At 36.8% G+C, this 12,043-nt stretch overlaps 1 long non-coding RNA gene across 1 annotated transcript in view; it reads right to left on the reverse strand.

The window, feature by feature from the left end:
- The window catches only part of LOC309617797, a 502,721-nt gene extending 491,030 nt beyond the window's left edge, over positions 1 to 11,691 (reverse strand). The window contains exon 1 of the long non-coding RNA XR_014238147.1: positions 8,607 to 11,691. This is a non-coding gene — a long non-coding RNA (uncharacterized lncRNA). The remainder of the gene's footprint in view (positions 1 to 8,606) is intronic.
- Positions 11,692 to 12,043: the final 352 nt, after the last annotated feature.

Raw genomic sequence — 12,043 nt, forward strand, 5'->3', positions numbered from 1 at the left:
AAGTGCCGGAGAACCATTTAGTTGCAATGCTACCACTGAAAGGACCAAACTGCATTTATTCTTCCTGCCACTTTCTTTTTCACACTTTCTATCATTCAGAACATAAAAGCACTTTCTAACATCAGCCACGGCAATGTGTAACTCAGAAGGCAAATTCTAAAACCAAAAAGGAATTAGAATGAATTTCTGTGTTTCAAAAACAGCTTGCTTTGTAGTTTGCAATTCATCAATTTCATTTATTGGTTTGAGTCATCAGACATTTGTTATATTTTGGGTACTATGCCAGTCAAATTCTCTGCTTTCTGTATAAACTCTCTCAATAAAGATTGATACAGAGAGGAGAGGAATGCAGAATTTTTCCAGAAAGATTATATTAGACTTACACAAAGTGAGATCTAGTGCTTCAGCCATAATTTGACAAATATTGGCTCACTGCCGTATACCCCATGCCTTAGATGCTGGCACACTGAGATACACAAATAATGATTCTTCTCTCTGGTCCATTTTCTGAGTTATCCATTTCTGAGTTTCAAGTTAAAAGATGCCAGAGGTCTGGGACATTATTCCTGTCCCAATTGTCAGGAAAACTCCTACACCAGGAAAGGCGTAATTATCAATACTCACTCTTTGTAAACAGAGAAAAACTACCAGCAATATTTGAGAAAGAAGCGTCTTGACACTGAAACTTTTACTGCTAATGAATTATTAACATGCAACACGATGTGTTCCTAACAATAGGGGCTACTTGTTTTTATTTATTTGTACTCATATTCTCTGCCATTAAAATTTAGACAATGTTTGAGCAATGTTTTCGCTGCTGACTGCCAACCACATACACGGCAATGCTACAAATCTCAAAAAGATTCATTTGGCTTTCTCCTTTGTGATCTCCAATTACCACATTCCCTTTTATACTTTCCTTTTCTTTATGTCCATATCCACCTATTTAATCTTGATCCAGGATATTTGGAGCAAAAATTCCAATAAGTGGCATTTCCAAGGCTTCTGCTTAATAGATCAAGACCTGAGGCTTAGGTGTGTATTTAAAAAGCATTGGGTTGGCCAAAAAGTTCGTTCAGGTTTTTCCATACGATCTTATGGAATATTTTACCAGGAATATAGACCACTCTGTGAATCAGTCCTTCCTGCTCGGGGGGAAATCGCCTCTGCTTATCAATTTCCCTGTAAAAATTCATCAACACATACAGTTTTAAGCAAATTCCTTGCCAACTTGTTGGACACTTGCAAGACAGCATCTTTGGTCAGACACCCGGATAAATGACTGGTGGACACTTATGAACCAGAAAGACAAAGAACAATAGGTTCGCTGGAAAATTTCAGCCAGGTACAACTCTCTGGGTCGGAGGCAGTGCAGTGGAATTCTGTGGATCTACCACCTGAGTGAGAGAGAAAAGGGACAACCTCACTGACCTCATCAGCAGGAGGAGACGGAGATGTGGGAGTGTGGGTAGCAATACGGTAGTGGAGTGATTCCTCAACATAACTCAGATTCTTCCTGTTCTTTTACCCATAGTTTACAGATAAAAGGAAGAAAGCATACATCTAGATTGTTTTGTTGCTGTTCTGTTTTTGTTTTGCTTCTCTTTATACAACAAAAAATTTTAGATACTTGATGAGATGCTTCAAGGCTTGTATAAAAAATATATGGGAAAATAACATTTCATTCTGTCATTTATATTTAGAAATGCATCCAGTTTGTTTGGAGATAGGCAGAGTACTCCAATAAATTAAAATTTCACTTTTTTACTAGTTTTATTTATTTATTTTTTGATGTTGTGTGTCTGGAACTACAGAGTCTCTTCCCCCCCAAAAAAATCATATTTTTTTTTGAAGAAAAGAAAAGGAAAAAGGTGGAAATGGAATTGCTTTATTTTTTTAAGGAGCACTTCTTGATTGCCTTCTTTTCAGTTCTGTATATATGCTATTAAAAAAAAAAACTAAACTAAAGCTAATGGATTTCTGGAATAACAACAATCCCCCCCAAATTAATGAATTTCTAAAAAACTAACATAGCTTATGATTTTAACTATTAACTACCCCATCATTATAAGGTATGTTTGTCCCATCCTCATATATTGATTTTTAAGTGCAACTCATTGTGCTGAATCATCGTCTAAGATTCTTTGAGAGTCTGCTCTTCCACTTTTTTCGCCTAGAGAGAAGATAGTTTTTTAGAAGAGAAACCATCTGAACTGTCACAGAGCGCAACAAAATCTGTGCCAAGTAAATTGTTGTTGGAGGTATCTCGCCCAGAAGTTTCTGTTCTGTATGGGTATGTGTTCGGAGGCCTCGCTACGGAGCACAGACCTTTCTTTGCCGGGACATAGTTTATAGCTGATGGAGAAGGAGTAAGCAAAGGAGAAATGATGATGAATGTGTGCTTCTTGCCACAGAAACCTCTTTCCAAAGGGCTGACACTAACAGAAACAAAGGCCAGTTGAAAAGGCAGTGGACCTCACCCTGGACCAGGTGAGCTTGCAGAATCCCCACCTCCCCTGGCCGTGCATACAGAAGGCTGGGCCATCCCAGAATTCACAGCCAGGGTGGTCGTCTGTGTGCAGAACTGAAAGCAAACAAGGGCAAGCTGTAGCCAGATGTGAGGGCTTTCAGGTTCACTGACGATTCCTGGGGTCCTTGGAGTCAAAGCAGCTCACGCACGTTCCTGTTTTTCACCAGGAAACACGGAGACTGGAGACCGAAGGAATCTGATCACCCCCCACCCTGGTCCCCAAGATGGTCTTTTTAAGTCGCAAAAGATACCAGGCTCGCGCTTCTCCAAGGCTCCTAAGAAAATGCAAATGCCGACACATCAGCATCTGTTGCTGGATCTCAGATTACTGTAGTGAAGCTGATAAATCAGTGACTCCTCCTTATGGCCTAAGATCCAGTAATACATTTCCCATGAGATGATTTCTAGGCCTTTATCCGGACATGAATTTCTGGAGATGTGGCTTTAACCCTTTCTACTCAGTAGAGAGAAGTTTTCTTATTACATCTTCAGAAAAATGGAAAGAAAATTCTTCTTTTCCGAAGCATCTAATTTGATCTCCTCCTCTTCTCCACATATCCAGCTCCAAAATCAATACTTTTATTCGTTCTACCAATTTCTGACCTGTTCTTTTGTTTTGACTTTCTTTCTCACTACCCTCACATCTCACCTGATAAGCAAAACCCAGGTATTTTAGAAAGCACGTTCATGAACGTGGTTGGTTTTGTAATGTTAAATCAACCTGGTATATGGATTGAGGCAGAAAGATGTCATGTCTTGTCTTGCATATGAATTTAGGGAAGACATGCAATTCAGTTCTCTTTGTTTCAGAGACTTCAGCCTAACACTGGTTCAGGGGTCAAGAGTCACTTGCCTCTTCTGCCTTCCTTTGCTTTTTTGTTTGTTTGGTTTTAAATTTGCCTGAATAACTCCATCTCTATGTCCTCGTTTCTAAAATTACATCCCAGGTTGGGTGAAATTAAAAAGTGTAATGTAACAGCGAATTGATTTTTACAAGTAGTTCACTTTCCAAGTGGGCTTGGATTTTACCTTTGAGCCTTGAAAACTTTATTGATGTTCTCTATGTCCTGGTCAAAATGAAACCAAATTTCATTTTACCTCTTTGAGAGTCTGTTTACTAAAGTCACTAAATCACCGTGTTTCTGACCTCAGCTTGAAGTTCAAACCCTTTTTCACAGCCATTAACTTTTTCCGCATCCCACCAAGCAGATGTGCTCTCTGTGGCTTAATCTCTTCCATACTAGATTGTCGAGCAGGCTTCCATCTGATGGCGGCTTTGCTGCAGTATGAAGACCTCATCCATTAAATCCAGTTTGCTCATTTTGTTTACATATGATAAATTCAAAATAATTTTTCCCCCACGGGAAAGTCTTAAGTTTGCTCAGTAATTAAAATAAGAGACACCAGCATTGGAATGGTGTATCAACAGGAGTATCCTTTCAAGTAAGTCTTATGCATACCCCTCCATCCCATATTTCTTCATGCACTTGTTAAATTCACATGTAGGTCAAATTCACATATTAGAGTCACAAACGGTCAATGGTATCAAATGTTTTTTAAGTAGCACAAATCTTCACCGTTCTGAATCATTGCACTGTGTCAACGGCTATGCTTTGCAAATATAAACTGGAAGGAACAAAGTAAAGCAATAAACTAAGAAACTGGAGGCATAAGCTAACTGCTTTTTGCCTTATAGAGGCAAATGGCCTTTTGTTGTTCTGACTGGCAATCATGATTCACATCTTTTTAAAAGTAATATTAAAGGCTGACAGGTGTATTGCTTATTGCCCAGACCCTAAGTGCTAAGATATTCATTGACCTTGCCTGAATTGCTTCTCACAAACATTATGAGAGGCAAGAATTATTATCCCATTCACCAGATGAGCAAATGGAAGGACAGATGTCTTAGGAAAATAAATTAGCCTCCTCTTCTATGCTGTTGGATCCCTACATTATATTTCTCAGTCTTTGTGCTGATATGGAGGCATAGAATATCTATTTTGTATTTCTTTGGGGAAAATAAAATGTTACTTTAACCTTGATTCTTTTAGGTCAAAAATGCTTTCTTTCAGACTCTTAATGGTTTCGTTATCCCCATACAAAGGGTTGCTACATTTGTCCTTAGAGTCTAAAAGTGGACGGCTTGTAACTTCTCTGACTCCTTCCCTCAAAATTGTAATATGTAAAGAAATATATGAAAAATGTGTGAATATGCAGATGACTTTCGGAATTTCCTTGGCTCTGTTGTTTCTTAGAAAAAAACGTAATTGTTATTGATTCTCAGCTGATCATTCAGAAATTAAATTCCTCCAAATTAATTCTCTTTCTTATTGGAGGTTCCAGCTGCCATCCGATTGAATTTTCCTGTTGTTTACTTGTCCCAAAGTCTCTGTAAAAGATTTTATTTCTCTAGGCAACCAGCTGGTTTTTCACATAGATAAGGTCAATTAATTTGACCTTTGTTTCAATATGAAATGCATAATAAAAGCTGGTGCCCCATAGACCGGATGTGGCCTTTCAAAAAAGCTACTTGCCAGGACAGGGAACAATAATTTATGACCTCATAAACCCCAGTTGCAGTGCTCGTTGCTGAGCATGGCAATGACAAGGGGCCTGTGTGTCTTTATTTATTTATTTTTATTCTATGCGACAGAGAGATGGAAAAACGAACCAAGCACCTGCACTCTTGAAGGATGGGAACTTGCAGAGGCCCAAAATAGGACTGTTGTTTCTTTAAGGACCCAAGGACACTATTTGAATTTGCATTTTTCTGCAGCTTGTTTTCTCCCGACAAAAATTCCTAAAGATAAGCTCAGAGAGTTTACTATTGACTTCTTTTTTTTTTTTTTAACATCTTTATTACTATTGACTTCTGACTGTAAGATCTCATTATCAAAGCATATTTCATAACTCAGGTTTTGAGAGCTGTGTAAACTCATTATGAAGCAAAGTCTAAGACAGAACATTTAAATTGATATTTACAAGCGATGACAAAGTGATCAGTGCTCGCAGTTTGATGGACGGATCTATCTAAGAATCCAATTTCAACAAGTTTAGGAGGATGTGAGCTTTCCCATTTTAGTCTTCCTGTTACTGTGTCAGCCACTATTCTGTACGCATTCGCATCCTTCCTATGGGATATGTCAAAGGCGTTTGCTACTTCACGTGAGTCTGTTATAACTGGCATCTATGTCTATTTTTATTCTATGTTTTAAACCACCCTGGTTGCACCCCTTTTACCTAAGTATGTGATCACATCTCTGATTAAGTCCTAGAAATAGGCTAAGTCAAGGCATAAATCATTTTAAATCTATCAATTAACGATTTTCGCATTGTGATTCATTACCTGTAGCCACCAAATATTTAGGGATCCATTATTTTAACTGTTCTTTTGAAATAAGCCCTTTTGTGTACCTTGAATTTTGGGTAAAGGATACTGTAACAAAACATTTGCTCCTCAAGATGTGTATTTATTCCCAAAAGAAAAAAAAAAAATCTTTTCTCGGCTCTGGGGATGCACTTCTTGGAAACAGTTTTACAGATGTGGAGATGCAATTTTTGGAAACCCAGTGGTCATTTTGGATGAAGAGCACTTTCTAAGTAACAGTGCAATAGGATGAGTGATCGGGTGTAGTGGAGACGTTTACAGTCTACAAGAGACCAGGGCCTTTTGGGTGGGAGAAAAGAAATACAGCCATTGGGGGAAGGGTAGCTTTAGAAAGAGCGTGGAAAGGAAAATGAAGTGTGCTGAAAACAAACAAACCTATTTCAAAATTTTTGCCCAGTGATTCTCATGGACTTCTGGTGAGAACATAAAGTAGGACCACCTTTGCTCAAGAGCCATTGGCCAGACCCATCAGAAGGCTTAAATAGCAGATATGCTGTCCCAGCAAGTATAATTTGAAGCATTTATCCTAAGAAAAGCATCATAGATATCCCAAACAACTATTTTAGGAGAAAATAACTTATACACATAAAAATGTATTTATATTTTCCAGAGTTTTTCATATACAGATAGATAGACAAATAATTGGTACCATGCATTTTGTTTGCAACCAGCTTTTAAATTTTTTCACCCACATACTAATAAATGGTGATCCCTGGTCTATGATTTTATGTGATGCTAAATTTTCTTCTTTTTCAAAACTTCAAAACACAAAAACTTGTTCTGTTTTTAAAAGTAATCAACAAACGCTGTTTTGCAATATCTAGAATGGTTCAGTATTTCATCATTAAAGAGGAAGAAATCACTTTTTCCGTATTTCTTCATACAGGGTTCCCCATGGCCCCTTGCCACCAAGACCTGGATCTAGGGTTAATGTCGTTAGTACTATAGTTTGAATACATCATTAGTTAAATAGACTTTTTGTTGACTGTCTTAAGAACCTAACCACAATTTATATCATTGTTTCCATGGGGAAAACCATGTTCCAAGTTTCAAACAGCTGACATAAAAACAAATCCAAAACAGCTTGTTTGTACCTTGAAGATTGTCTATATTTTTTTGTTTTCATTTTTACTACTGAAAACTAGTTGTTACCCTGAAGTCATTAATAGCCTGAGAATACAATATACCCACAGCCAGCAATTGTGGTCTGGACTGTTTTTGACCTCTAGTTAAGAAAGGCTTTTTCTGGATCTTTGTCCTTTATACAGCATTTTTTCTATGGGGATTTCTTTATTAATTTACTTTTAAGGTTGTCAATCACAACCACAAATTTACTGATGTAGGTTTGAACTATGCCTGATAGAAACCAGGGAAATCATATTTAAGACTACTAAATTATCTTTCTCATGACTTTCTTTGTTGGATTTCAGGAAAACCTCAGAATAGCTGTCTCTCTCCAAAACTCCTATTATATTGATCTCCAGAGATCTAGCTAGCTCAAAATAAAAGACTGCTTGAATAGATCCTATTGCAGCAAAACCCCACCAAAATATTGTCAAATGTGTTCCAGCCATAAAACTCAGGTAATAAGCTGAGTTTCTAGCTGTCTGTGTCCAGACTTCCCTCTCTGATTCTCAACAATAGTTGGGGCAGGTCGAGAAGACGAGGTTAAGATACATGGCGCTGAAGAGAGAGAATGAAGCTCATAAAAGCTTTGTGAGTTTCAGGAACATAAGACTGTCAGTTGTATGCAGCAAAATTCTCACGACCCCAAAGCTGAACTTTGTAAATAGGCTTGGCATCAAACTCTTGCCTGGAGAAAATAAAGAGGAAAAGAAAGGGAAAAAAAAAAGAAGACCCTTGCCCTGCTCTGACACACACACAAATGCACACACATATGACGTGCATGCACTGCTTCACTTGATAAGGACGTGTGTAACTGGCCTTTTGCACGATGAATTACAGAACCTCATGCTACTGACCACTGGGTGAAAGCAGTGTTCTTTCCTTTGAATTGTGCTTCTCAACAGAGCTTTTAATATCCTGATTAGACTGTATTAGGTTGAATGACGGAATTCTTTGTATTGGTGAACCATCTCCAGTTCTGTTTCTTGGAGAGGCTATTTCTAATGTCAGCGCTAGAAACTCCCTAATGTACGAGGAAGAAATAAAATGTATGATGAAAATCATGGGCTTATGTATTGGTTGATTGGAGCCTCAGTTCAACTAACATACTCCTTTGAAATCTAATTTATTCTGTTTGTTTTGTTTTGGGTTTCTTTCCCTTAAAACTGTCAAAATAGTAGTATGTGCCTCTTTCAATTATTGTGAGCATTGAAAGACATGCACGCCAAGTGACCACACACATTTGGAAAGCTTAGCTCAATACCCGACTCCCAGTAAGTATACAAGCTCCATGATGTATAGATCTAATAATTATCATTGTTGTTATTATTATTATGAAGAGGGTATTGCTAATTGAAGTCATAGACCTGGTAAGGATGAATCCCTAGATATATAAATCTAAAGCTGAGCGATTTCTATTTTTCAGTACTAAAAGGGGGCTCTTTTTTTAACTTATATTTTATTTTATTTTTAAATTTTTATTGGAGTATAGTTGATTTACAATGTTGTGTTAGTTTCTGCTGTACAGCAAAGTGAATCAGTTATACATATACATATATCAACTCTTTTTTTAGCATCTTTCCCCATATTTTTAAGGCACACCTGCCCTCATCTATTCCATAGTTAGAGATTTTAACCCATGACTTTGTTTATTACAAGAATGTAAGTTTTCATGAAATGGTTTGGGACTCATTTTCAAAAATGATTGTTATAACATCTTCCATAGTTTTTATCATACTGCACTTAAACTCATTTTACTGCTGGTCAGTAAATTGCATGGTACAATACAATGGTAATGGCAGCCAATGCAGATGATTAGCTGAGAAATTCAACATAGGAATATGAGCCAGTATCTATGTGACATTTTATGTGAAGGGTCTTATGTACTTTAAATATTAATTGAAATATTTCTGTTTCATGATGAATGTGTCTTTCTGTTTTTCATAAATGAAGTGGTTAAATCCCGCTGGTAAACAGCTTGGAAATTTCCGTTTAATACAATTAATACGCCATAGCCAGTAACACAGTTCATAATAATACAGTCTCTCTGGTTAATATTCTATAGTCCCTTGACATTTGTTGGTATCAGCTTTGACGTTTATTAAGGTTATTTTCAATAATTTCAAGGTAATAGATTCAAACCTTAATCAGCCTCTTACTTTCTCAGATAAGTCAATAAACCTCTTATGCCTACCATTTTCTTGTATTTTCTATACTACAAAATGGCTTTCTTCTTGTCTTAGTCTTTTTCAATACTGATTTATAGTACATGTCGCTTAATGCTTTCTCTTCTCTCTTGGGACTTACTTCTAGTCTTTGCTTTCCTTGACTTGATTTTGCCTCAACCATCTAAATGCCTCTTAAAATGTTTTGTGAAGTAGACTCATTTCATGTTAGCTTTCAAAATTAGGCCACAAGGTTCATGTGCCCATTTTTTCCCATGGACTGTAATTTGACCATCAGAAAATTGTCCCTTACACCCAGCCCAACTTTGACCTTGTGACAAAATATTGTTCTGTCTTTCTGTCCACATGGCTCTGCTAATTCCTTACCAAGTTTCTGTATGGTAGACTTCTGTGTTGTTGGTTTCCAGAATCAACAACAAGCCTAATAAAAGCATGCAAATATGCATATTTACCTCCCCTGTTTTTTCTCATCACGTTTATTTGTTATTGTAGATAACAATTTTTCCACTTCTCTGGTGTGAATCCATTGTCTCCTCTGTTTCATTTCATCCCAAATTCTCAAGGACATTTATTCACTTCAGGTTTGTAAGAATTTTCTACTAGAATTTATTGCTCTCTTTATTTTCATATTATTGTATTTTTATCTACTGGTTTCTCATTTCTCTTTAAATACAAACAAGCATAGTAGATGCTTATTGAATAAATGAATAAGCATTGGTGGCTTCCACCAGTCACCTTGTTACAGAAATCAATTAAAGAGTGTGACATGATTAAGAAGTAGGTATCTCTATGAAGAATTTTTAAGAGGAATTCTTTTTTTTTAATTTTATTGAAGTATAGTTGATTTACACTGTTGTGTTAATTTCTGCTGTATAGCACAGTGACTCAGTTATACATATATATATCCTTTTTCATATTCTTTTCCGTATGATTTATCACAGGATATTGACTATAGTTCCCTGTGCTATACAGTAGGACCTTGTTGTTTATCCATCCTCTATATAATAGTTTGCATCCGCTAATCCCAAACTCTCAATCCTCCCCTCCCCCACCGCCCTCCTTCTTGGCAAGCACAAGTCTGTTCTATGTCTGTGAGTCTGTTTCTGTTTCATAGATAAGTTCATTTGTGTCTTACTTTAGATTCCACATATAAGTGATATATGGTATTTGTCTTTCCCTGTTTGACTTACTTCACTTAGTGTGATAATCTCTAGTTGCATCCATGTTGCTGCAAATGGCATTATTTCATTCTTTTTTATGGCTGAGTAATAGTCCACTGTGTATATTTCATTATACTACCTCTTCTTTATCCATTCATCTGTCAATGGACATTTAGGTAGTTTCCATGTCTTGGCTATTGTAAATAGTGCTGCTTTGAATATAGGGGTGCATGTATCTTTTCGAATTATAGTTTTGTCTGGATATATGCCCAGGAGTGGGATTGCTGGATCACGTGGCAACTCTATTTTTAGCTTTTTGAAGAAGCTCCATACTGTTTTCCATAATGGCTGCACCAATTTACATTCCCACCAACAGCACAGGAGGGTTCCCTTTTCTCCACACCCTCTCCAGCATTTATTATTATATGAGCATCCTTTTGCAGACACAAATACAAAGAGTTTACTCATAAGTTTTCACTACTAAACCTGCTCATAAACACTCAGCAAACTCTTTGTAAAGGTTTGAAATTTTGCTTATTTGTTTTTTGTTTCTTTTACTACTGGTAAGCTCTTTCATTTCACCACAATTACTTTTTAATTTATATTTGTTCATTTAAATATCTGACCACTTATTAGGCATAGAAGCAACTGTCCTTGGATGAATATTAATTTAATGTTTGATACGAAATTTCCATCCATTTTTGTTCATGAATTGTCCACCCACAGTAAACAAGTATAAAAAGAGATAAAATATATGAGCCAACCCTTTTCAAGCATTGGAAAACAGGTAGTTCAGGGCTATGATCCTTAAGGGAAGGTAAACACATTCCCTGGTTTTCTTCATGGGGACTGTTCAGACTTATGGCAGAGCAAGTTGGAGCCCAAGTAAAGAATAAATATCTCTGAGCTGATGAAGTAGGAATAAAAATTCCATGCTGCTGAAGCAACTGGAATTTGCAGAACAGAATCCAGAAAATAGGAAGTTGATAGAGAGGAGGACTCAGAATTTGCAGGAGAATTTGCCATGAGTTCTTGGCTGAGAGAAATTGTGTAAGCGCAGGGCAAGCAAATATGAGGTGCAGCAGAAATTGTTTCCTACAGAGATTACAGAGAAACAGTGATACCAAAGGCCTTTCAATGACGGAAAGTGGCATTTTGGTCCAGCATAAGTGGAGAAACCTCTATTAGAAACTCATGCTTTCAGGTGAGACCCCAGGAAAGCCACAGTTTAATAATAAAGACTACATTCTAAATAGAATAAGGACCACACCCCAGGTCTCACTTCAAAACTGAGATTATTACGTCCTAAGAAATAATAAAACCAAGCCTCACAAGAACAATAGTATCTGCCAGTAATTTAAATGTCTGTCAGGAAAACAAAAATTAACACCGTTTTAAGAAAGATGGCATAATCCAGACTCCTTATAACACATCACCATGATGTACAGATTATAATAAATATTACTAGATGTGGTAATTAACTGATGGAATTTTTCAAGCTCAAGGACTTAAAAGCAATAATAATGAATGCACAGATGAAAAAATCTCAAGGCAAATTAAAAGAAGAACATGGGGAATTTTGAACCAAAAAATCCAACACCTAAAATGAAAAAAAATCACGGAGCTGCTTAAGAGTAGTTGGAAGACTGACTAC

This window comes from Balaenoptera borealis (assembly GCF_965194805.1).
Source record: "Balaenoptera borealis genome assembly, chromosome: 20".
In the NCBI taxonomy this organism is placed as follows: domain Eukaryota; kingdom Metazoa; phylum Chordata; class Mammalia; order Artiodactyla; family Balaenopteridae; genus Balaenoptera; species Balaenoptera borealis.